This window comes from Camelus dromedarius, chromosome 22 (genome assembly GCF_036321535.1).
Source record: "Camelus dromedarius isolate mCamDro1 chromosome 22, mCamDro1.pat, whole genome shotgun sequence".
NCBI classification, from domain to species: domain Eukaryota; kingdom Metazoa; phylum Chordata; class Mammalia; order Artiodactyla; family Camelidae; genus Camelus; species Camelus dromedarius.
Genome location: NC_087457.1, coordinates 1,133,511 through 1,160,193, shown reverse-complemented (window position 1 = coordinate 1,160,193; position 26,683 = coordinate 1,133,511).

The window sequence follows — 26,683 nt, the reverse complement described above, 5'->3', positions numbered from 1 at the left end:
TTATAATTCAAAATATATTCCCTAAATATTTTAGCCCATAGTAGAAATACATGGAGGCAAAGTTCAGCTCACTGGAACCTACAACAATGAGCTTACTTAAGCGAAAGAATAAACAGACCACAGATACTATAATGCATCCTTTACTTTAAACTAGTTCATGTGAGCAAGTTTCATTTCACATGAATTTCTCAGTACCAATTTAGGAAATATATCCTTCTCCTTGATTGGTTAAAATAGCTCACTGACAACCAGATTCAACAAAATTTAGTGTTAAATACTTAACTTATTTCCTTAAGGAAATGCTTTTGAGTAACCTGAGTTTAGTATTTCCTCTATCTGATCTATTTCTTTTCACAGAGAAAAATAGTATTATTTGCACATGAGCTACATTTACTCCTCTGGAAAAATCTGACTGTGGGTTCAGTGTAAGAGTTGTGCACTGCACAGTAGGGAAAAAAAAGATTCATTTTACAGCAAAGATCAGAATCTTTTTTTTGAGGGGTGTGGTGAGCTGGGGGACAAGGGAAATGCCTTTGTTTAGAGACTGGCCCCAGTAATCCATACTGAACTTGAAAGATGAAGCCCTTGTGAAGAAATGTGGAAGGACACACTGACACCCAAAGGTGTTCACTCTGCAAAAACAGAAAGAAAGAAAGAAAAATTAATTTAACTGCCCTATAAAGAGAATGGACAGAAACTTGGTAATAAGGGAGAGAGAAGGAAGGTTTAGGGAAGGGAGGAGAAACAATGAAAGGGAAGTTGGATGTGGTGGGTAGAATAGCAGGTTTCTGGAGCTTACAATGAAGGATGATAAGAAAAAAAGTAAAGTTTTAAAAAAGTAACAAAGTTTAAAATAGTTTAAAAATTAAAAAAAGAAGTAAAAAATAAATTTTTTATAGTGGCATGGAAGATTTTAAAATGATGGATTTTTTTATTTCAAAATTCAAGTTGTTTGAATTTCTCCTCCATGCTCCAAACATCAGTAAGGCTTGCTTGTGTAAGTGGTTTTGGGGGACACCACAGAGAGGGGTGAGCTCTGCAGTTAGGTTGCCCAGGAGAAGAATGCTGGTGTGGAAGGCAAGACAGAAGAGAGATCAACACTTTTGTGAGAACAGAAACTGAAAGCCAAACATTATCCTATAAAGGTTAGCATGGTAGGCAGAAAAATGGTCCCCCCCAAAGATGTCCATGTCCTAATCCCCAGAACATATGAAGAGGTCAGGGTCCCTGGCAAAGGGGGACTATGGTTGCAGATGCAGTTAAGTTTGCTAACCAGCCAACTTTAAGAGAGAGGTGGGCCCAGTGTAATCGCCAGGGTCATTAAAGGAGGAAGAGGGAGGCAGAAGAGGGGAGAGAGGAGAGGAGATATGACCACAGAATCAGAGTCAGAGGCACACCGTGCTGACCTTGAGAGAGAGAAAATAGGTCACAGGCCAAGAGACACAGGTGGCCTCTGGAAGCCAGAAGAGGCAAAGATACAGGTTCCCCTGGGGCCTTCAGAAACAGCCCTGCCAACACCTTGACTTCAGCAGGCTTCTGCATTCAAGAACCCTAGGAGGTTTAATTTGTGTTGTTTAGTGGAGACTTTTTCTTTTTTCTTCCTACTACCATGACGCTTGGGGATACTTGTTACAGCAGCAACAGAAAGTGAATACAGTAAGCTCCTTGAATTGTGCAGAAATTGCAGATAACACTGGACTGTCCACCTTGATATGGGATTGGGCTTATGTGAAAATCTAAAGGACAGTGTGACCTTAGCTAATATCTGCTCTTCTCATTTTTAGGAAGAGAACAGTAAGTCAAAACCACTGTAGTTATTATTTTAGACAAGTGTCTCTTAAAACATTATGTAACCCTGTGCCTTAGGACCCCAAGAGAGCCTCTGTTCTTAGAAGAACATGGATTCAGAGAGATAGGGTCTTACATCTGAGTCCCACAGTGGTCTCTTATTGGCAATGAGAGCTTGGGCAAATCACTTACCCTCTTTAAGCCACAGGATCTTCATTTGCAAAAGGGAGATAAGAATAAGGATTGTTTGGGTGATTAAATTATACACACACACGCACACACACACATATGTACAACACTTAATACAGTGACTAGTACATACTAGGCACTCAACAAATTCCTGTTATGGATTTTTAAATGCATGTATAAAAGGAGGAGAAAGTTGTGGGAAGTTGTGGGAAATCTTAGCTCACGGCCCCAACAAGGGCCATCTCTCAAAGGGCTCTGATCAGTCATCCCCCAGTGATGGGCTAATAAGCAGAAATTATAGCACTTGGGGATTTAAGTTAAACATAAAAAGAAGGTATTTAAGCATAATTAATAAACACCAGGTACGATTACACTGTTGGATGGATCTTCTTATCTGGAGACCTTTAAAAAGCAGAGTCTCCCCTGTTTTAGAGATGGGCATGCAGGAAAATGACTTGGATGGGTGGGCCGTTCTCACCCCAAGATCACATGACTTAGTATTCACGGAAGTAACACCTCTTGTGTGTTATTCCAGATTGACTGTCCTCCCATGATTATTGTCAGCTGTGTCATCAGTTCAAGGAGACAGCCACCTGGGTCACACTGGAATATTAGAAAGAAAATATCATTTAAATTTTAGATAGCTATAACATGAAATAAAGTCATTATTTGATGGCTAAAAAAATCTAAGGAACAGACAGTAAAGACACTCTTCTTTGAGCAACTAGGGGAAAACATGAACCAGGTTAGACTGTCAGAACACAAAGCTGTATTCACAGCACTTCATTTCTGTATTTTCACAGCCAATACATCGGATCTCCTGGATAAGTCACAAATCTGCCCTTAAAGAATGTGATGTAGAAACACGAAGAGTAGTAGTTGACAAACTGGAACAAGAACACCTCCATGGCTAGGTTGTTCTCATAGTCATTCTGGTCCTTGGGAGCTCTGCAGCTAGAATAAAGAAAAGTTAAGTCTCTAAAGCTGTGAACAGCTTTGAGACTAATCAAAGCCACGGATACATGAGTTAACACTGTAATATATATATATATATATATATATATATATATATATATATATATATATACACAATTCACACTGTTTTCATTTAAGCTGTTTTGAATTCCTTAACATAGCTACTATGTTAATTCCAAGTGTACACACTGTTGTAAGAGTTTCTCACACTATGAACACAATATCCCACAAGGTAAAAAAAAATAGTTAGCTGTTCCTTAAAATTTGTAAGCACAACAGTATCCAATGGGCAAGAACTGTCCTCTGTCAGGTGTAAGTTGATAGAAAACTACTTCTGAACATCCTGCTAAATGATATTCTCTTGTCTCCCTGAACGGCAGGAAGGTAGGACTATTGAAGAAAACAAACAAAACACGGGGAAACTTGCTAGAAGAATTTGGGGAACATAAAACAGGTCATCCTCCTAGTTTAGAATTTAAATTGGTCTTAGTGTTTTCAGAAGATGACTACTGAGCAGACCACTGGGAGAACGACCCAGCCACATGCAGGTTGTGGGAAGCACTTGGGCCGCTAAGCCGCTGGCTGGGATAAAAGCCAGAGAGAAGAAACATTTATTATAGAAGCTATAGATGATGAGAATGGAGCTACACTAACAGGAACAGCATCGGGGAAAGACATATAACACTGTGATTATTTTTCCTCTCTGTAACACATGAGCAAATCTGCCACTGGAACCATGACCCTCTTCCACTTATTTGCAATAAAGAGACTATTTACTTTCAACAATAGGGTACATGATCTAATGTAATTGAAAATACTATTCAGCACTGACCTCTTTACACAGAGCTTGGACATTCTAATGCTTGCTTTGTCCCTTTAACTAATGCAAAGCCGGAGCTAATTCACTTCTCATATAGGCTAGAGAAAATACGTTTACACTTGACGTTTTCTAAAGACTGTAATGTACTGGAATTGAAGTGCCCAAAAGATACATTTTCTGTTTTGACCTGGTTCTAAAAGTGGTGTAGAAATGACCTCAGCTGCAGTAGGAGCTTACCAGAGTCAGTCCTCATGATTGCCACTTTCTCATATACTGCCTTCAGGGTCACAATGATGATAAAACTGATGAGAGAAGCAGTGATGGGCGTGGCCCATCTGCACACTCAGGTACTTCTGGATTGGGTCTCTTCCATGCAGGTTCTTGGGAAGTTTTGCAGAAAATACAATGAACACTGAGAGTCCGTAGACAATGATCCCAATAACTGAAGCAATGGTGAACAGGACCTGACAACCCAAAAACCCAGCAGCATGAGACTCACTAATGATCATATTTTTACACAGAAAACTTGCCCCAACCCACGCTTAAACAGACAACATGCATGTGCTCTAAACCTCACATACACGTGAGAAGTGATGTAAATCACACATAAATGCCACAAGAGACGTGAATATCAGGCACGTTAATCTTTAGGGTAGGAGGAATGAAGGATGTCAAAAAGAATGAGTGCATCCACTAATGTAACATGCTGACAGCAGGAGCAGCTGTGTGCAGAGCATAGGGAATATATGGGAACTCCACTTTCTGTGAATTTTTCTGTAAACCTAAAACTGCACTAAAGAAGGAAGCCTGTTAAGTATATCTTTAAATGGGTGAAAATGGAGTAACTGGTGACATGTTCTTTTGGAGACAAGTCTGTGATAGCAGAACCAATGAAAATATCCCTTCTATATCTATAGAATTACATAGGTTATGAACTAGTTGTAACCCGTGAAGGGGATATGCTTCCTTTAAAGGGAGAACCTATCACTGATTCAGGGGCCAGCAGGTGCTAGCTGTCGTCTTCATTCTGAATAGGACCAGTGAAGCTGTGGACATGTCCTGAGGGAAACACTGGAAGTGACAGCAGATCTCTGTTGATGAAAGCTTCACATGCTTTTCATACTCCTTGAGATTTTAAAATGGCAGGTATTCATACTCCCTGCATTTGCACAAGATTCATGTCCCTGATCCATTGTAGTTCTGACTGTGTGGACCCAAGGGCAACGGGGGTGTGAAGCATAATTTGCACGTGGCTGATAGGGTTTCAGTTCCTCCCTAGGCAGGTTTTTTTCTGGCCACTGAAGAATGCACATTAAAGATCCCATTTTTAAACTGTTTTCCTTCCATCTATCTTCTTGGTCATAGTCCAGAAGCATGTCTCAGTGTCCCTGGCTTCTCCTGATGGCTTCCCCAGAGAGAAAGCTCCAAAGAATGTGAATTTCAAGACTAAGTAAACCACATCATGTTATTTACAGTAATAGCGGGAGGCTGGCTTGCACCTGCAGGAGAGAGCAGAGGGAGTGTTTACAAGCCCCTCCTGGAGCCACACTCCTGCATCTGGATCCCAGCTCTGATGCTAGCTGTGGGGCCTTGTGCAAATTTCTTAAACTCTAGGGGCTTCAATCTCCTCACCCATATAATGGGGGGATAATAATAGCAATTTATAGGATTATTGTGATGAGTCAATGATTTACTAATTGAGAAAACAATTAGAAAATTAATCACAGGCATGTGAAAAATTCTACCTAATTATTAGCTATGAATATGGTGACCAAAGTCTTAAAAAGGTGTTTTTTTCTTAGTTTTTAAGCCATCAGTTTTTAGAGAAAGCATTTTATTTCCTCCTCTACTCTCTTTCATTATCCTTTTCTTCACAGTTAAGGCTTCATGCTTGTGAAAGGAATAAGATTTTGGTGTGTGTGTGATTAAATGTGAAAATTAGTTAAGGCTAAAAAAAATGTATTATAGAAGGTATATTAAGCCTTCCTCTCTTGTACAGCACATATAGGCCATTTAAATAGTATGCATTTTTAAAAAGTCTGCATAATAAATTTTTAATTATGTATTAAGTAATCAAAATAGTTAAATTCTTTAAATGCTTACTATTGCTTCAGCACAGATCTATTTTTCTAAATCCTCACAATCACCCTGTGGGAAAGGTAATATTATATCTCTTTTACAGATGAGGAAATAGATCCACGTGGAGATGATGCAATTTGCCCCAAATGAAACAACTATTAAGTGAAAGAACTGAAATACTCAAAGAACCCAAAGACACACTAACCGTATATCACTGCCTCCTACATTGACTGTGAAATCAATTCTAATTCATTTCAGAACTTATACAAACTTGACACATTTCCATTTTTCTTCCAAGAACTTAATGGGTTCAATATTTCTTAAGAAACAGGAAAGCTTTCCATTCTCCTTCCTCAAGTTTCTTCTTACTTATCATCTTTTCTGATCATAACTTTAATAATTGCTCATTAATGAAAATTTGAAAGTACTCAGTAGTGGACAGAACTGCTGTCCTGGAGCTGTCCCCAGTCTTAGAAGAGGACCCAGATTTTGCTTTAGGATAAATAACTTCCCTTCTATCTTTAGTCCTGTGATTTAAGCTTGATTGACACACTCTTTCTGAAGCACCAGAGGTAGATCTCAGTTGGTTTAAGACAAATAATACCCCTCATTCTATTGGTCTCACACATGATTTGAGAATTGGCAAATAACACAGTAAAAGTCACTGTTATGTGAGGCGATACCTGCTGGTGCCCATGTGAATGATGAGCTTCCTCTATCAAGAGAGGAAGCTGCCAAAAGAGACCTCTCTTGGCTTGGATGGATGTGTGATCTGTGATGCTGAGTGCCTAGAAGCAGCATGCTGAGGCATCCTTGGACACAGAATGAAGACAGGACAAAAGCAGCCCTTGAAATCATCTGGGCTACAGTATCTCTCCTTGACTGAAGCCAGACCTCATACCTGAGGTTTCCATTTACAGGAACCAATAAATCCCATGCATCCCCATTTTTTGGTTGTTGTTTAAACAAATTGGAGATTGATGTCACCTACAATCAAAAGACTCCAACTCTGAAAATGAATAAAAAATAAAATAAGAAAAATGCTTCTACCTATAGACATAATTCCTTCAGAACTGTGCATTGTTTGTATATTAAAAATCATTTTATATATTAATTTTATTCTCAAGCCTATCATAAGCATAACATTTGACATGTCATAAAATATATTCATGGACACACTTTTTCATGACTGCAAAATATTCTACTATGTGAAGTGTTGGAAGATTATTTTGGCTGAGATTTTATATATATATATACATATAAAAGTATGTCTGTGACTTTCATCCATACTGACTTTTCCCTGCCATTTTGAAATACTTCCTTATTAAAAGTTTTTCAAAGCTGAATTAGTGGATTAAAGCATATGAATATTTTTGACTCTTGATATGAACTGCCAGACTGCTCTCTAAGAAGGCTGGAGGAGTACACCGGAAACTAACACAGCATTGTAAATCAACCATACTTCACAAAAACTATCCAGTAGCCTAGGCATGGGATTGGTGATCACTGGCTCTTCATCCTCATAAACAGAGCTGTGTCACTTGAGAGGTGGAAAACTATTTCATTCTGATGTGCACTGACTGAATTACTATTGGAGTGTGACATCTATTTTTTCCTTTGTGAATATGTGTTCATGTTCTCTGCCTTCTACGCTCCTGAGATTTTTTGGTGTTACGTTTGAAGTGATCTGAACTCTCTGTGTATTGAAGGAATTAGCCCCTTGTCGGATTTGTAAACAAATAACATCCTCTGGTGTTTTGTTTAAAATTAGGATGCTTCTGATGCATGGAAATCTTTATATATTTCCCTCTGAAACTTACTGCTCATCTAGTGGTTGTATATTCATCCATATTTATTTCTAGTTTTTTTCTAATTGTGTTACTTTTTTAAATATTTCTGGAATTTCTCACAATATATGGTTCACTGTTTATTTCAATCTTTTCTTTTCCCCTCAAGTAGCTATCATATGTTCCATTTATTGAATAACCTTTATTTATCTCCCTGATTTGTAATGCCTTCCATCTCATATATTAAATTATTATTGATATCAGAAACCATATCTGGACTTCCTGTCCTATTTTCTAATCTGGCTATTCTTGAGCTAGTAAAACTCTCATTGTCTTATTAATTATTATATTAGTAATATGATTTTATTCACAATAAACCACAAATCAATTTTATAACTTCTGATATTTTGGAGATATGATCTTTTAATCTAGAATCATGTGATTAAAGCTTCTTTTATGTCTTTCAGTAGTTTTTATTTATTTAATTTTTTTTGACAGTTCCTACTATCCTTTTGTTAGGCTATTCTTAGACATTTTACCTTGGTTGTTACTCTTGGAAAATTTTAGAATTCTTAATGCCTCCATCTGGTCTCTTATTCAGAACCTGGAGAATCCTAAAGCACTGATCTGATTTGAACAAATGAGTTTAAAAGAACTGGGGGAAGCACTGTGAGCAGAAGAGACTCTGGAACCTCCAGATTGGAGCCCTGCATTGGCTGAGGTGTTCTCTGGAAACAGTTTTCTCTATGAGACTACATATTCCCCATCTTGACTTTCAGTTTCCTCAGCATTTCACATTAGATTTTAAGAAGTCTGTGGCAGATTCTTACCCAGAAAAAGAGCACTTGCACAAAGGGTTATATGTATACACTTTCCCCAGTTGGTAAAAGGAACACGCTCTTCTTCCTAATTAAAAAAAAATGTTTAGTCAATTAAGGGATTACACCAATGAAATGATATTTCTCCTAGCTGGTCACTAAATCCTAAGCATAATTTAAAAAAAAAATGATTTTCAGACATAGCCTCCTTATTTTTTAACTGCATGGGTTTTTTTCCTTTTTTTTTTTCTTTTTTTTTCTTTTCTGTTAATGATGTCAAACACACAAAAAATACTTACAGTGTTCATTTTAATATTATTTTTTGAAAATGCACATGTGAACAGCAAACTGTTTCCCTGCCATGGTCTGAGCTTATGGGTCTGGGTACCTGACGAGGCCAAGCTGTAAAGCTCTATTCCTGAGCTTGCCTTAGATTTCAGAAGTGACTGAAGTGACAGCTTAGAGTCCATGCAGGACAGAAAGTATCACAGGTGTTTGCAGCTAACTGGTCTCCACTGTGTGTTTCTTGGTTGGGCTTTGTGTCTTAATTAGCTACAACTATGAAGTTTGAAGAGTTTCCATTTTAGAGTTTATATTTAGATGTTTTTTAGAGATGATATCAGTAAGACTCAAGGTTTACCTGGATTATAAAAGCAGAAGGAGTATAATAATACCTGTAACTAAGTACATGGCCCCTCCTCTGTGCCAGGAAGTCTTCCAAGTAGATTCTGTACATTAATTCGACCCATCCTTACCACAGTCATGAGGAAATCTCCTATTCTTATTTTATAGGAAACTATGGCACAGAGAAGTTAAGTTTTCCAAGATCACTCAGGAAGCAAGCTGCTGTGCTCAAATATGAATTTAGGCAACTTCATTCCCAAGGTCTCACTACCACAATGCTGGCCTCTCTAAAAAATGGAGCATGCATTTGCAATTAAAATAAAACAATTCAATTAAAAAACAAAAAAATTAAATTTTTTTTTTAAATAAGGAAGAATGATAAAGTGAAATGAATCTTCATCTTCAATTTTTCAACAAGCATGTTCCAATGAAAATTTAAACTTATTAGTTGGCAATTTTAAATTTAAAATTGGCAGTTTAAATGACCAAAAAACTTTTCTTCAGTATTTTTTGTATTCTGTCAATATGATACGTTTTTGTTTTTCAGGACTCAAAAACATTATGAACATCTAATTTTGTCTAAGTTTCAGCTTTCATCTCTGAATTTACAGTCTTTCACAAACATATGCTTTGACCGCCATCTTCAGTTGTAAACAATGGGAACTATTTATAATGGGGATTATTAGAAGCTTATTACATTTTAAAAGGCAAATGTCACTTTCTATTGGTAGCCGAACCTCATTTTTTTCCATTTATAAAAAGAGGAGTTTGACCTGCTCCCTCCAGACCTTTTCAGTGCCAACGTTCTGTAAATCTGTGATTCAATTTATAAAATCTATAGTTGGAAACATTTTCAGATGCTCCTAGTAAAAGCATTTTATTTCCAAGGGTTATTCATTCTCACAACCTTCTGTCCTGCTGCTGCTGACTGCAAGTACCATCAGCTCTAAATTATCTCAGCTGATGGAAAGAAGCAATAATACATATGACTCAAAAAATCATCATTTCATAGCTCTGGAAGGTTGATACAAAGAGATATATTTTTATATTTTTAATTTTGCAGCAGGAGTGGCAGCAATAAATTTACATTTCCAATTATATAAGATGCCTATCTCAGTGCACAAACACTGATGGCACCTCAACAAAGGTTTCCCTACTTCTTCTACCCTTTCTCTGACTTTAGGAAGAGAGCCACGCTGCTTTGTGCACATCCCAAAAGGAAGGGGGAGCAGTGACCAGGACTTAGTTCAAGCAAAAGGGCACCTAGTCTATGATGAAAAGGAGGCCACAATAATGAAGGCACATGTGAAAAAATGGGAGTCAACTATAAAAGCCAATGTGTCTTTCTTTCTAAATCTATGTCATAACGGCTAATTTATATTTTGCATTTTTTTTATTGGTGTTATGAAAGGATACAATTCAATGCCTCTTTTCTTATACAATTACCATCCTTTTCCTTTTCCCCCTTTTTACTGTTATTATGAAGGAAGGACCACACTTCTCTTCTGTGTCCACCATTCTAGGCAGTGCTCCTTCACCTTGGCTGCACATTAGAATAACCAGAGGAGCTTTAAAAACTTCCCTATGCCAGAATGCACCCCAGGCCACTAAGTACCATCGGAGTTTGCAGTGATGGAATGCAAGCACCAACATTTTTTAAGGTCCCCTGGTGATTCCAACATGCAGCCAAGGCGGACAACTCCAAAAGTAAACAGACTAAAGTGCATCTAATCAGCGCCTGCTTTTCCTGGGTAATCTCATCTATCTCCACGTGGGGACACCACACCTCCTATTCTGACCAGACTTGTTCTTCCTGCTCAAACCTGTCCCATTTGTACTCAAGTTCTGCCGGGCGCCACTTCCAGAACTCCAGAAATATGGTGACTAACACAGAGAGAGAACAGCAGAATGTGGATCTTCAGTGAAGACTGATGCTTCAGAAATCTGTACTTAATATTTATTACACTTAACACTTTGGTAAATGATTAATAAAATCACATTTTATTTATAGGCGATACTAAAGAGAAACATGAGTTAATGCCTTTCTTTTAAGAAAAAGGAAAATGTAGATAATTTATTGAACTTGTGAAAACAGAATATCTAGCTCTCTAGCTCAGGGGAAAGGTATTAATGTGATGGTCAGAGGCAGGTGACTGTGTCTGATGCTAAAGTACCTGCTACAAGCACATTATGCCCACAAAAAACACAAATATCGGGGGGAAGGGTGGGTATAGCTCAGTGGTAGAGCACCTGCTTAGCATGTACAAGGTCCTGGGTTCAAACCCCAGTACCTCCATTACAAAAGAAAGTTAAAAAAAGCACAAGTAACTGTCATAATTTAAAAGCAGTGCATGGTCCACCCTCCAAGTCTTCTACTCACATAACTCTGTCTCTTCTGTCCGAAGGACCTGAGGGTAGGGTAGGGGATGAGAATGCTTTAGTAGCCCCTGCATTTCTATTCCACAACCCCAGTCACACAAAATTTAAATAATATTCTTAAATATGGAAAACTGCCATTTTCCTCAATCTTCGGTAAAGTAATTTTTAGAAATCGTCATTCTGTTTTAAGACTCAACACTTCAAATAGTAGACAAAAACAACATGAAATGTTAATTGAAAATGTGGCTTCAGGGTAAATCACCTAAGCCCTTCTTCCAACCAGACTGTTACCCCTAGGCCCCAACTACAGAGAAATTTCAGAATAACCACTGTTCCCTCCACCATTATACCTGAGTCTCTACCATGCCCTGAGAATAAAGAGATAAGAGACACAGTCCCTGCTTCCGGGAGCTCCTAGGTGCACAGAAGTCATCATGAAATGAAGGCTGAGGAGGCGTGTTAAGAGGTCTTGGATAACAGTCAGCAGTGGGTGCTCGGGGCAGAGAGCCAGAACGGTAGCCAAGGCTTTCCCAGAGGAGGGAACCACTGTGGTGAGTTCTGAGATACCCTAGAAGTGATCAAGTGAAGGTATAATGTTAAGGCAATTTCTCCCTGGGGAGCTGCACATGCAAAGGTGGGAGGCGAAAGAGAGCCAGGTCCCTTCCAGGAACTCCAAATAGTCTAGAAGTGAGCACAGGGTGTGGGAAGCAGGTGAGGCAACCAGGTGGAGAGATCACAGGTGCACATCACAAAGGACTCTGTGTGCGTCCAAAGTAGAGGAGACATTCAAAGTGATCAAGAAAGAGACAAGATAGAGGCCGGGAGACCTATTGACAGGTTCATGTGAAGGCCTGCTGAGGCCCCGCCAGGAGGAGAGAGAAGAAAACATTTAAGCAGGTGGACGGATAGGCCACAGGTGTGATGGAAGGGAAGGAAGAGGTCAAAGATGCCGGGCAGCTTTCTTGCTTTGGCAGTGTCTTAAATTATAGTGCCGTTCCCTGAAATAAGAAGGGCAGGAAGAGGGGCAAGCCATGAGAGGAGACAACTGATTCAGTTCTGGGTGGGTGCCTGTGGGCTCCAGGAGAGATGTCCAGTAGGCAAATCAAAGTCTAGAAATCAGGAGAAAGTTCTAGCATGAGCCAAGTAGTTTTCCTGTTTCAAGAGGATAATGGGTGTGAGTGGACAAGCTCAAGAGAAGAGGTGTGGAGGGGTAGCTCTCACCCTCCTGCACATGGGAAGCATCTGGGAGCCTTTAAAAAGTAGTGTGCCCCAGCCTGGAGTGGGGACTTTGTACTGTTTATTGTTTTTTAAATACTTCTTTCCTTTTTTGGGAGGTAGTTAGTTTTATTTATTTTAATGGAGGTACTGGGAATTGAACCCAGGACCTCTTGCATGCTAAGCACGGGCTCTACCACTGAGCTGCACCCTCCCCACCTTTTTTTGTTTTTAGACATTAGCTCTACTGAGCAGTCAGGGTTGAGACTCAACCTGTAGAGAGCAGAGAACCTTGGGGTAGAGATCAAGGAGAAGCTGCCCAGATCCCTGCAGACCCCACCAGGGGCAGCCAGAGACACAGGGAGCCTCAGATGGGCTGTGAGGAACATGAACTCAACACTTCCCAATGGCGAAGACGACAAACATGTTTCAAGCACCCACTTTCCAGCAGTGTTTGTTCCGACTTTACTAGATTTCCAGTAATACTGAGTGAGAATAGAAATAATCTGGACACAGGGATCAAATTCAAATGCCAGCTCTGACCATTCTTAACTGTGTGATTACTGATTAAAAAGCTACCCATCTGCCACGTGTAAAATGGGGGACCTAGAACCGTGCTTGTGGGCTGCTGTGAGAGTAATGAAATGACATCTATAAATGCACTCCTGACTCTCAGAGGTAATTGCTACTATTGTCCCCATTTGGGACACCAAGAAACAGAGGCACAGAAAGCTTCAAACACTTGCCCAAGATGAGGGTTGGGGTCAGGAATCAAGCCAATGACTTCTTGGATCCAGAGCCCAGGATCTTCTTATGAACAACACATCACTGCCCAGGCTCCCTGCTCCAAAACCCGCCTCTCTTTGGCTCAGTTCCATGGCAACTGTGCTGCACAGTTGTCGTCACTGCCTGTCTGCCTGCCTGGTGTCTGATCCTGGCACTCCTCCCTCCATCCCACACAGCACTTCCTTGGGCACACCAATCCTCACAAGGCCATTGCTGTGGCTACTCGGATGTTTACATGGAAACGCAGGTGGCAGCCCAGCTTTTTGCTATAGATGCTGCTGTCAGTGGAGGCAAAGAGCTCACAGTTTGTGGGGGAGGCCAATTCTGGTCTCCTCTTTGGCTGGAGAGCTGGATGGAATCTAGTTTCCCTCTGCAACTTAGACATCCAGCATGAGAAATATGTAAGGCCATCTGGCCTCTCAACATAGAAATGATGCCCCCACAGTTGTACTTAACATTGTAATCTCCTGGCTCCACCAGAGAGCAGAGGCCATGGCCTGTTGTCCACCAAGTTTTGTTTCCTTGCATGACAGCTACAATGGGGTGAGTTAACACTGGACCAGAAAATCTACAAATCCCTCGTGTACTATTTCTTGACACCTTCAGGTCACCCAAATATCTCAGATCCTCCAAGTAAACAACTAGTAAGGGGAACTGAGCTGGCTCATCTCTCAGACCCCTGATGGCAGGACTGATTTGGCCTATCCTGCTCTTGGGATGATCTGTTCTCCTTCTATGTGCTCTATCCCGATTGAAAGAGACTGTTCTTTGTTTATGGGCTAGGGAGTATTTGTGGCTTTCTGACCAGAACCTTCAAAATAGAGCTCTTAGTTTGAATGGAAGCATGGCACCCACATCTCATGAGATCAGCTACCCAACAGCCTCATCTAGCCAAGACTGTGGCCAAAACCAGGGGTCCATGCTGTTGAGTGTTGGGTCTGGAGAGCAATGCCTCCACCACTGAGAAGCTGCCCCACCACTTGTGCCCTTGTCCCCATCCAGGGGGAGGTGACACATCCATGGGATGAAAGTCTTGAGGGCATTAGGTGACTGTGGACCAAGCTGTGACTGGCTGGTCCTTCTCCCAATGTGACCCATATTAGCCTCACATGCAGAAAATCCCCAAAGAGACCCCTGCTTGAGTGAATGGGTCACGTATCAGCCAACTGTCCTCGGGCCACATAAGAAGCAACACAGTATACACAGTGAGCCACCAACTCACTGAATTCCCCAAGGCTCAGAGCTCCGTAATTTGACACCAGGTACCCCCAGCAAAAAGAAGACCCTTACTTTAAAATTGAGTTGAGAATTCTACTGCCAATGCTGCCTTCACCTTCCACTTATGAAATTCTTTCCACTCTGTCCCCTGCTCTGCAATTGTGCAATCAGTCCAGAGCTCCTTCATGAGACAGGAGGGAAGGGGGCTGGGCAGAGCCATTAAAAGAATGGCACAGCCATTAGCACCAAGACGGTGGAAAAGTCAACTCCCACTAGATTTTGAGCTTCAACACACACTCACCGAAATACAGCAGGATGCTAAATGACACTCCCACAGGTGCCAGGACAAGTTCAAGGCTGACCATAAAAGGTCAAAGGGTCAGTGGTGGCCCAATTTCTGGGAATCCCAACACCTTCCCCAGAACGGTTGGAATATTCCTCCCACTTATTAGCATATGAAGATACTGAGTGCATAATAACTAACCCCACACCTCGTGGCTGCTCTCTCTGCTGAGGGAGACAGCACACACTCTGTCTGTGGAGTGTGTATCTACTTTTATTTAAACTGGAGCACCCAACTCCCACGCCTCATGGCCTTTCTCTTGCCTTCTGAAACATCCCAGTCTTTTTATGGAGTATATAACTCTCTGAATAAATCTACTTTTACTGAACTGTGTCTCTCTCTTGAATTCATTCCTGTGCAAACCAAGGACCCACACTTGGCAAGGTGCATCCCAGGGATCCAAATAAGACCTGGGATACGGCCATCCTCTCCCCACCCATTTTCCTGTATCATACATTCCTTCCCAAAGGATCTCACATTGTGCATTCCAAAATAGACAGCACTCATGTGTCCTGACCTGGATCTGCTTCTGCATGTATCATTCTCATGTCCACTAGAATGTCACCTTCATGAGGACAGGGATTTGGTTCTGTTCACAATGGAAGCACAAGCACATCACAGGTGCTGGAGAAGTATTAACTGTTTGAATGAGCTGTGGGAAGTCCTGGGAATTCCACCTGCAACTCCTAGCCTCTTGGGTCCCAGCTGACTCCAGTTGCTCCCGGCTACTCATGGCTGACCTCTTGCCACCACTCTCAACTCTGCCACCACCTGAGCCTGGATGAGCTTAGATGAGCACACACCCCAGAGAGCATGGCGGCTGGTTCATGAGGTTGCAACACACTCACCCCTTGACTGCTAGGGGTTACTTAGGATGGACAAACTGAAGGAAGCACCATGAGCACCGCCCTACCCCACAAATCACTTGAAGCACCAGGACTGCACACAGGGGAAACGCTGGCCCTTTCCAAACTAAGGAGAGGGGCTATGGGTGAGAAGAGGGTCTCTGTCAACTAACAGTCTCTTTACAAGCCCAGTCTTAGAAAAGTTCTTTAAAGACACTTTTGGTATCTTCCTTGTGTTTCTGTAATCCCTCTAGATTTTGTCATTTTCATCTACACATCAGAAATACAGATGCTCTTGAAATCTCTGTTGATTTTCAATGAAGAAAATCCTCAATTTCCTTCTCTGCTAAGAAAATTACTGCACTTTATATTAAAAAAAGCAGCTTCCTTTCATGAGTTTCTATCTTCAAACACCTAATTTCACAAGAATCAGTGAAGCAGGACATGAAAATCATGCTGTGCTTTACCACCTACTGTTGGGCAGGAATGAAATGAATGAGTACTGATCTCATGAGATGGGAAGGCTGGGGCTGTCTTATTCCTGCTACAGATGGAAGGGTCCATATCTGTAAGGGTGAGGAAGGACCAAGGATGAGAAACCAAAATTTTCTAACCCATTTCCCTTTTTCAGAGTCCCAGACAAAACAGGGTGATTTTATCAACAAAAACAAGAATATCTGCACCCTTCTAAAAGCATGCTACGAATTTACTACTACACACGGCACTCTGTCACTGAACTAAAGGCTGATGACAGCCAAGAAACTTGCAGGGATCTTATTCTGTGCTCATCCCTTTTTGTCTTTGGAACCTCAGGAAATTTGCCTTCTCTCCATGAATGTCATTTTCCTCATCCTTCAAATGGGAGTATAACAGTCATTCATTTGCTCAGTGTCTATTCGACAACAGGAGACGGCTTATGAAAACAACAACAAAAAAAAGCAAAACAGCTATTCTGATCTGTGCTGTCTTCCTCCTCCTCCCTGAACATGAACTTACAGGATAAAATGGTATCTTTCACTAAATCCCGAACTTAAGGAGCACTTCTGATAAGGAAGTCACAGGACTGCCGTGTAACCGAGAAATGACCTGGTGCAAAAGAATGAGTTGCCAGCAAATCCTCAAAACCCGTAAGGGTGCAAACCCTGGGAGTTACAGGCATGGGTGGGAATTCCTTAGTTCCCCATTTCACAAAGCCGAGAACTTTGCAAGGTCCATGAAAGACAAAGATAGCCCAGTACAACCACACCATGTTTTGGAGTACACCAGGGCCACATCACTGCTGACCTGCACTTCTTTGTGTCCCAGAGCAAGAGCCCTGGGCGGGGGTGACTGTGTTTGAGGATGGACAAGAAATTCCTCTTCTGTCTCTTTTGCTCTCTCTCTTCCTGCAATAAAACAACTGGTAGGACTCTGGTGGGGAGCACTGCACCCACATTCTCTGGCAAATCACACACCAGGCAGCTCTAGCTGATCTGAGAGAGGACTCTTCAATGAACATATATACACCAAAGTCAGGCAGAAGGCTGCCTGTGACCTTGGGAATCCAAACCAGCTTGCCCTGTTAATCAGGATGTTAGACATCTAAAGAAAGTGTGCACCAGATGAAGACGATGCCTTAGACAGCATTGGTGGTTATGGCCCGCAGTATCTAAGGACAAGTCATGCTCTGGCAGATGGGAGCATTTTGGTTTCTTTAAAAGTTTGATACTGAAGGGCTGTGATATTTAATTGGGCCTTGAAACTCCAGACCTCTTTACTCACAAAGGCAGAAAAGTTAGGTAAGCCAGCTCAGTCTTTATACCAACTTCCTAACCAAAAGGCTATGAGGTTGAAAATATATTTCTCAGACTCTTCTGCAGCAAGGGTTCCAGATGTGGCTTTAAAAATGCCCATCAGAGATTGAGATTTGAAAATATCAACTACTATATATAAAAATAGCTAAAAAAACTAAATTTCTTCTGTATAGCACAAGGAACTATATTTAATATCTTGTAATAACTTTAATGAAAAAGTATATGAAAAGGAATTCATACATATATATGTGTATATGAATGACTGGAACATTGTGCTGTATATTAGAAATTGACACATTGTAACGGACAATACTTCAATTAAAAAAAAATATATATATATAATGCCCATCAGCAGCATCTGAGTGTCACTAAAAGCAGAAACCCAGATGAATAGAGGCAGAGGTGGTTGGAGGAGCTACATTATTTTGCTGGGGTGGATGCAACCGGCATGGCAGAGATATAGAATTAATGGTCACAACAGCCACTCACTGATCTGCAAGTGAGTTAGGGTAACAGCTTCCTGAAATCCTCCCCACCCCTCCTGATGAGCCAGGTGTTTGGCGTTTCTCTGGAAGTCACTAGGCGCAGCCTGGAACTCAAAGGTAAAAATTAAAAACTGCAGTCAGGCTGCAAATGGCCTGGCAGTACACATTGGACAAAAGTAGTTCAGAAAGAACAAGGAATGGGGAGGGGATAGAACGTGTGCTGAGGACCCTGACTTCAGTGGTGGATTGTCTGTGTTGAGGAATCTGAGTCAGTATGAGTAGATGGATTGGTGTGGACTAAAATGGTGGCCATTCTTCAGATAAGTGTGTGATTTGGATGATATTTATTAGAGGAGGGTTTTTTTCACTCTTCAACATTGATCATTTCTAGGGAGCAGAAAAATACTCTGCCACACAACATCTAATTGCAAAAGAGATGCTACGGGATGATAGTGATATGAAAAATTTCAGTTCTGCAGTTCCAAGGTTTCTTTAATGAGTTTCACAGCAGTAGGTCCTTAAAATAAAATAAGGTACTTAAATAAAGACATCATCATATGTACATATCCTTAAAGATACACATATGGTGCTATAAGTGGGCCTGAAATGTGTTCTGCATTCTAAAATCCAATGAAATAAATTCAGTAGCTCAATATGCCTGTCGGCTCTATAAACATGATGTAGCTAATGATCACAGAAAGCAAGATCAGCTAACAAATTTGAGATTTGTCTTTTCTAGGGTCAAAGATAATATTTTTTGCTTTACTTAAAAAGCATTACTTTAATTAGGGCTCTCAGCATCCATTGGTGTACGGGGTTTAGTAGATGTGTTCAGATGTTCTAGACAGTGAATCAGAGCAAAGACAGGTTTAGACAGTAGTTAAATGTCTCACCCGTGTGATCAGCATCCACATATTGCTATACTGAAAATCCTTAAAAGTGAGAACTTCATTAAAGCAACGGAAAGAGACGGAAAAAAATAGCCACAGACTAGTGGAAGTTTTTTATCATGTAAAAATGACAAAGGGCTATTCATGAGCATATTTTAAAAATTCTACACTTTAATAAGCAAAACAATAAACTGACAACAGATTGCACACTGCTCCCTGTAGGAAAAGCCATAAAGATGGACTCTTATGTGAATGGGGCTGGAGCTGTAGAATTAGTTAGTCTTGCAAGTAAATCAATTAAAAACAAATGCACATGGGATACACTTCTAGAATATCTGAGTAAAAATCTTGGAAAACTTACTCCTCTATGAAGCAATGACAATGGCAAAATTTGTCAAAATTAACCTCTGCAGAACTCTGGAAATTAAACAGAGGCTTCCAGCAGTCCAGGGAGTGTTTATTTGAGGGAAAAAAACAGCTAAATCTCCATAAAGATAGTGAGTTTTGTGGCATTGTAATTTGATCTACCCCCATCCCCGTATCCTCACCTAAATGGTGGCCTTTAAAAGAAACAGTCTCTCAATCAAGGTAGGGGCAGAAGTGATTTGAAGTTACCCAAAAAATCCGTCCTCAGAGAGCTGTCACTATTTGACCTATCTCAAACTCATGCTGTGCAAACAGCCTGTCCCCAGATTGTGTGTGGAAAACAATCAGCAGTGAGTATTTAACATTACAACTGCCTGAGGCAGTGGTACCAGTAGAGGCTAACTAGATGTTGACTAGGAAACTTAGAAGGCAAAATTGAGTAATGAGACATTCTGGGGGTGGAGGTACTGTTAAAAATCTCCAAAAAAATTCTGAGAATTGTAGAATGCCGTACACATGTGTGGCACATGGCAAGGAAAGATCTGAGAAAATCTTAAACCTTCAATTCTGGCTGAAATTGAGGTTCTGCATAAGCAAGAACTAAAGGCTTTGGAAGAGCTGCAGACTGCCTGCTGGTGCTGAGGGCATCCCTCAGCACGCAGACACACAGCCACCTGGCAACAGCTCAAACTATTGGCTCCAGGCATTGAAAGAAATCACTGTCCAATCATTATTACAGTGATGACAACTAGGCTTTCTGCACACACACTGATCTCATGGCCATGCATGATAAAGAATACAGATTTTACAGAATTTGTTCAGAAAAGTAACTAAATAAATAGCTGCAGCAGCAATGACAATGGAAGCAACGATAAACCCTGGAGATGAGGAAAATCTGGCTTTCAGATCTGCCACATTGTAATATTTTAAATGTCCAGTTTTCAACAGAAAATTACAAGATGTACAAAGAAACAGAAAAATTTGGCCATAACACAGGGGAAAAAGTAGTCAATAGAAACTCCCTGAGATAACCCAGACACTGGACTTACCAGACAAAGACATAAATAAGCAATTACACATATATTCAAAGAGCTAACAGAAACCATGTCAAAAGAATTAAATTATGTGAACATCTCATTGTACAGAGAATATCAATAGGTAAAATTTATATTAAAAACCAACTAGAAATACTAGAGATACAAATATAATGACTAAAATGAAAAATTCAATAAGAGATTTCTTTGTAGATATGAACTTGTTGAAGAAAAAGTCAGTTAACTTAAAACTACTGAGATTATCCAGTCTGTGGAGCAGAAAAAAAAAGGAATGAAAAAAAAAAGAACACTGTGTCAGAGATAGGTGGGACACCATCAACAATACCAATAAACACATAATGGGAGCACCAGAAGGAAGGAGAGAAAAAAAGGGTTAGAAAGTTTATATAAAGAATAATGGCTGTAAACTTCCCAAATTTGATGAAAACATTAATTTGTACATCCCAGCAGCTCAACAACCTCCACGTGGTATAAACATAGAGACATCAAAAATAGGCACATCAGACTCAGTGTGTCAAAAGACAAGAACAAAGAACCTTGACAGCAGAAAGAGAAAAGTGGCTCAACATATACAAAGGCTCCTCAGTAAGACAGTTGATTTCTCATCAAAAACCATGGAGACCAGAAGGCAGTGGGACGGTATTGTCAAAGTGATAAATGGAAAAGACTGTCACCATGTATTTTATAGCCAGCAAAGTGATTCTTCAAAAAAATTAAAGGAGAAATTAAGACCCTCCTACAAAAACAAAATCTGAAAGAATTCATTGCTAGCAGGCTTGCCCTACAAGAAATACTAAGGATAGTCCAGCAGGTGTAAATGAAAGGACACTCACCTGAAAAATAAAGAGCACTAGTAGAGGTAACTACATGAGTAAAAAAAAAAAAAAACACAGTATAAATATAGTATTACATGTAAGTGTTCTATTCTACTTGGTGTAAAAGACAACTGCATAAAACAATACTTATGAAACTCTATAAATGTGCTTATAAATGCATAAAGGTGTAATTTGTATGACAGTGACAGCATGAGGATGGGGAGGGACAAGATTGATACCAAACCCAAGTTTTTGTGTACTATTGAAATTAAGTTGGCATTCATGTGAACTAGATTGCTTTAAAACAAGATGTTAATTATAATCTCCAGGGCAATGGAGGAGAAGGAGGAGGAGTAGGAGGAGGAGAAGGAGAAGAAAAAGATAAAACAACAAATTAAAATGGCACACTGGAAAATGCCTCCTTTTACCAAAAAGTGTAGTAATAGAGGAATGGGGAAAAAAAAGACATATAGAAAGCAGATAGCAGAGGTAACTTCAACCTGATAAGAAATTACATTAATGTAAATGAATTAAACATTCTAATCAAAATACTAATGGCAGAAATAAATGGAATAGAGAATTGATGAACAACAGAGAATAACCAACAAGAAGAAAAGTTGGTTCTTTGAAAAGATCAACAAAATTGACAAAGTTTAACTAGTACTGAAGAAAAAAAGAGAGAAGATTCAAATTACTAAAAAGAAATGAAAGAAGGATGTCACTACTGCCCTTACAAAAATAACAAGGAATATAAGGGAATACCATGAATAATTATACAGCCAATAAATGAGATAATCTAGATGAAATGGATAAATTCCTAGAAGGACATAAATGACTGAAGCTAATTCAAGGAGAAATAGAAAACTCAAATAATCCTACAATAAGTAGTGACTGAAATAGTAATCCAAAATATTCCCACGAGGAAATGCTAGGCCCCTATGGCTTTGCTGGTGAATTCCATCAACAACTTAAAAAAAAACAAAGAAACAAACAAAAAAAAAAAGAAAAATAAACAATGCTTCACAAAGTCGTCTAAAAAAAAGAGGTGGGTACACTTCCCAATTCATTCAAGGAGACTAATATCACACTAATACCAAAACCAGACAAAGGCATCACAAGAAACTAAAGACTGTCTCTTATGAATATGAAGGCAAAAATCCTCAACAGAATACAAGCAAATCCAATCCAGTAACATATAAAATAGGCCACAATTAAGTGGGATGTATCCAGGTATGCAAAGGCAGTTCAACGTACAAAAGTCAATTCATGTAATATGCCATATTAATAGAATAATGGATAAAAACTAGGAATAGAAGACAACTTCCTCAAATTGAGAGACAACATCTATGAAAAACCTGGAGCAAAGATCATACATAATGGTGAAAGACTGAATTATTTCCTCCCAAATCAACATTGTACTAGAGGTTCTAGTCAAAGCAACCAGACAAAGAAAATAAAGCCTCTAGATTAGAAAGAAAGAAATAAAACTATTTCGATTCCACATGACATGATATTATATATTGAAATCCCATGGAATCCACAAAGAAAAAGAGAGAGAGAGAAAAGAAAAAAAAAACTTATTAGAATTAATAACCCAGTCTGACCAAAATTGTAAGACACAAATCAAAATATAAAAAAGTAATCATACTTCTATACAACAGCAGTGAATGATCTAAAAATAAAATGAAGGAAACATTTTCATTTACAATAGCATCCAAAAGAATAAAATACTTAGGAATATTAAGAAAAATATGTGGAATACTGAGGAAAATGTCTGAAACTTGTATATTGAAAAGTAAAATACTACTGATAGAAGTTAAAAATGACCTAAAATAAATGGAAAACTCTTCTGTGTTCATGGATCAGAAGCCTTATTGTTAGGATGGCAATTGTCCACAAAATGACCTATAGATTCAATGCAACTCTGGCTTTTTGGCAGAAATGAACAAGCTGATCCTAAAACTAATATGGAAATGCAAGATACCCAGAATGGTCAAAAAAATCTTGAAAAAGAACAAAGTTTTGAATTTTCCACATTCAAAACTCACTAACAAAACTGTAATCCATACAGTGTGGTACTTGCATAAAGGACAGACAAATAGATTGAGAGAAAAGAACTGAGAGTCCATAAAAAAACTCTCACACGTAGGCAGTTAATTTTTGACAAAGGTGCCATGAGAATCCAATGGGGAAAAATAATCTTTACAAAAATGATGCTGGGACACCTGAACATACACCTGGAAAGAAAGAAAACTGAACTTTTATCTTAACACCATTTATGAAAATTAACTCAAAATAAATCACAGACCTGAAACTATAAACTTTTACAAAATGAACAATGAGAAAATCTTCAGGACATTGGATTACATATACTTCTAAGATATGACACCAAAAGCACAAACAACAAAAGAAAAAAAATCAACTAAACTGGACTTCTGTAAAATTAAAAACTTCTGTGCTTCAAAGGACTTCATCAAGAAAGTAAGAAGACAATCCACAGAATGGGTGAAAATATTTCCAATATGATAAGGGACATTTATCCAGAATAGACAAAGAAGACTTAAAACGTGACAATACAAAGACAAATACAATTAAAATGGGCAAAGAATTTGAATAGATGTTTCTCCAAAGAAGACAGTCGAATGGGATATAAGCACATAAAAAGATGTTCAACATCAGTAGGCATTAGGGAAACAGAAATCAAAAGCACAATGTCATGCCACTTCATACCAACTAGGGTGACAAATATATATGATATATGATATATGATATATAAATATGTATGTATAAACCCGGTAATAAAAAGTGTTGATGAGGATGTGGAGAAACTGGACTCCTCATACATTACTACTGGAAATATAAAATGGTGCAGTCACTTTAAAAACTACTTTAGCAATTCCTCAAAATGTTAAAAGTAGAATACATCCCAGCAATTCCATTTTTTGATATATCCTCAAGAGAACTGAAAATATGTGTTCACACAAAAACTTGTCCATGAGCATTTACAGCAGAATTATTCATCATAAACAGATGGATGGATAAGCAATGTGGTGTATTTATAAAAATGGCAAATTATTTGAACACAAAAAGGAATTTGGGTACTTATATATGCTACACCATGGATGAGCCTTGACAACGTCACACTAAATGAAAGACGACAATCAAAAAAGGCAGCATACTGTATGGTTCTACTTATATGAAATGCCCAGAACAGGCAAATCTATAGAGGCAGAAAGTAGAGTGGTGGCTGCTGGGGGTTAAGAGAAAGGAAGGTTAGGGGGTGACTTACAAAAGGTACTGCTTCCTTTTGGGGGTGATGGCTACACAACCCTGAAATGTACTTAAAACTCTAATGCACACTTTCAAAGGTTGCATTTTATGGCATGTGAATTATATCTCCATAAAGTTGTTATTCTTGAAGCTGAGCCCACCTATGGAGCAAGTGGCACAGCACTGACTGCGGCATCTGGAGGGGGAGTGACCCACCCGCCCACCGCGAAGGAGAGCAGCATCTGATCCAGTGCTGGAGGGGCGCGATCTTCTTGCCAACAGACACTGTGAGCAGCACAGACGAGGGTATCAACAGAGCAAGCTGAGTTCGTGAAACAGGGCAAAGACACAAAGACCTCTCAATAAAACCATTAAGAGCACAGTCTCTAGGAGAACACATCTTTGTTTTTTAAATCTTTTTATATCTGTTTTATTTTCTATTACATTTTTAACCTTTACTTTTTAAACATTTCTATATGTTTACAGTTCTCATTTCATTTTTAATTCTCTTGGTTTTGATCTGTTATTATTATTCACAGGTTTCAAATATTGTGTTTTGATTTTTTCTTCTTTTTATTAATATTTTTAAAAGACATCTCAACTCGATTCCTATTCTGCTTCAACTTTCTCTTCTATTATTTATGATACACTGTTTTCAAACCTTCTTTTCCTCCATTCTTTTAAAATTCTCTCTCTCTCTCTCATTTTTAAGTTTTATTCCCACATAGGCTTTAGATAGATAAATAAATAAACTACTTTAAGTACCACAATAGATAACTGATACTCCTTAAGCCACAGTGCCATAGAGATATGAGCAGCATGAAGAAGCAGAGGAAGCACTCCCAATTAAAAGAGCAAGAGAAATCCCCTGAAAGAACGGTCAAAAAAATAGGCATTGATGGCCTACTAGATCAAGATTTCAAAAAGAAGTATCAAATTACTGAAGGAACTAAAAGAGATAGTGTTTAGAGACATAAAATATGCCAAAAACAAAATAGAAGCTATAAAGAAGAGCCAAGTAGAATTGGTAAATTCATTGGCTGAAATGAGATCTGACCTAAAGCTTATATAAAGCAGGCTAGAAAATTCAGACGAACGAATAAGTGACCTAGTAGACAGGACAACAGAAAGCACCCAATCAGAACAGATGAGAGAAAAACAAATAAAAAACAATGAAAAAAATATAAGGAACATATGGGATAATATAAAGCATGCCAATCTATGCATAATATGGATTCCGTAAGGGGAAGAAAAAACAAAGGGGATGGAAAAGGAATTTAAAGAAATCATGACTGAAAACTTCCCAAACCTAAAGAAGGAATCAGACACCCAAATACAAGAGGCTCAGAGATTCACAAACAGGAAGAGCCCAAAGAGACCCACACCAAGACATATGATAATCAAGATGGGTAGACTGAAGGATAAAGAAATGAGCCTAAAGGCAACAAGAGAAAAAAAAAGAGTGAGTTACAAGAGAAGACTCTCAGCTGATTTCTCTACAGAAACACAACAGGCCCAAATGGAGAGGGAAGTTATATTCAAAGTCCAGAATGAAAAAAAAAAAAAAAAAAAGCAGCCAAGGGTAGTTTCTCCAGCAAGGCTATCCTTTAGAATAGAAGGAGAGATAAAGAATTTCACAGAGAAGCAAAAACTAAAAGACTTTAGCAACACTAAACACATGCTAAAAGAAATGTGGATCCAGCAGCCACAACAAGCCTCCTGGAACACACCAGCATTCCACCTGGAATCCAACCGGTAACTGCCATCCACAAAGGCTGCAGCATTTTTTCAGTGTTGGGGGAGGGACTGCATCAGACGAGAGATTCCTAAGTTAAAAGTAATTCTCTCCATTAGCATCCCATTGTCCTGTTTTTCTGACCCTCTTTCCTTTAGTTCAGATGTAAATACACATTACAAAGAGAGGGAAGTGTGTGAATATTAAGTTTATATTTCCACACGACTTTAAGCTTTCTAACAGTTAAATATTCACAAAGACCACCCAAAGGAATCTTATGTTTGTGTAATACCCATTCACTCAGAATACATATCCGTCTGTTGCTTTTCTGCTGAAACTCCCACAGTCTCAAGACATAGATCCATTTGTTTCATGGGGGCTGAAATTCCTAGAAATGAAGCCCATCCC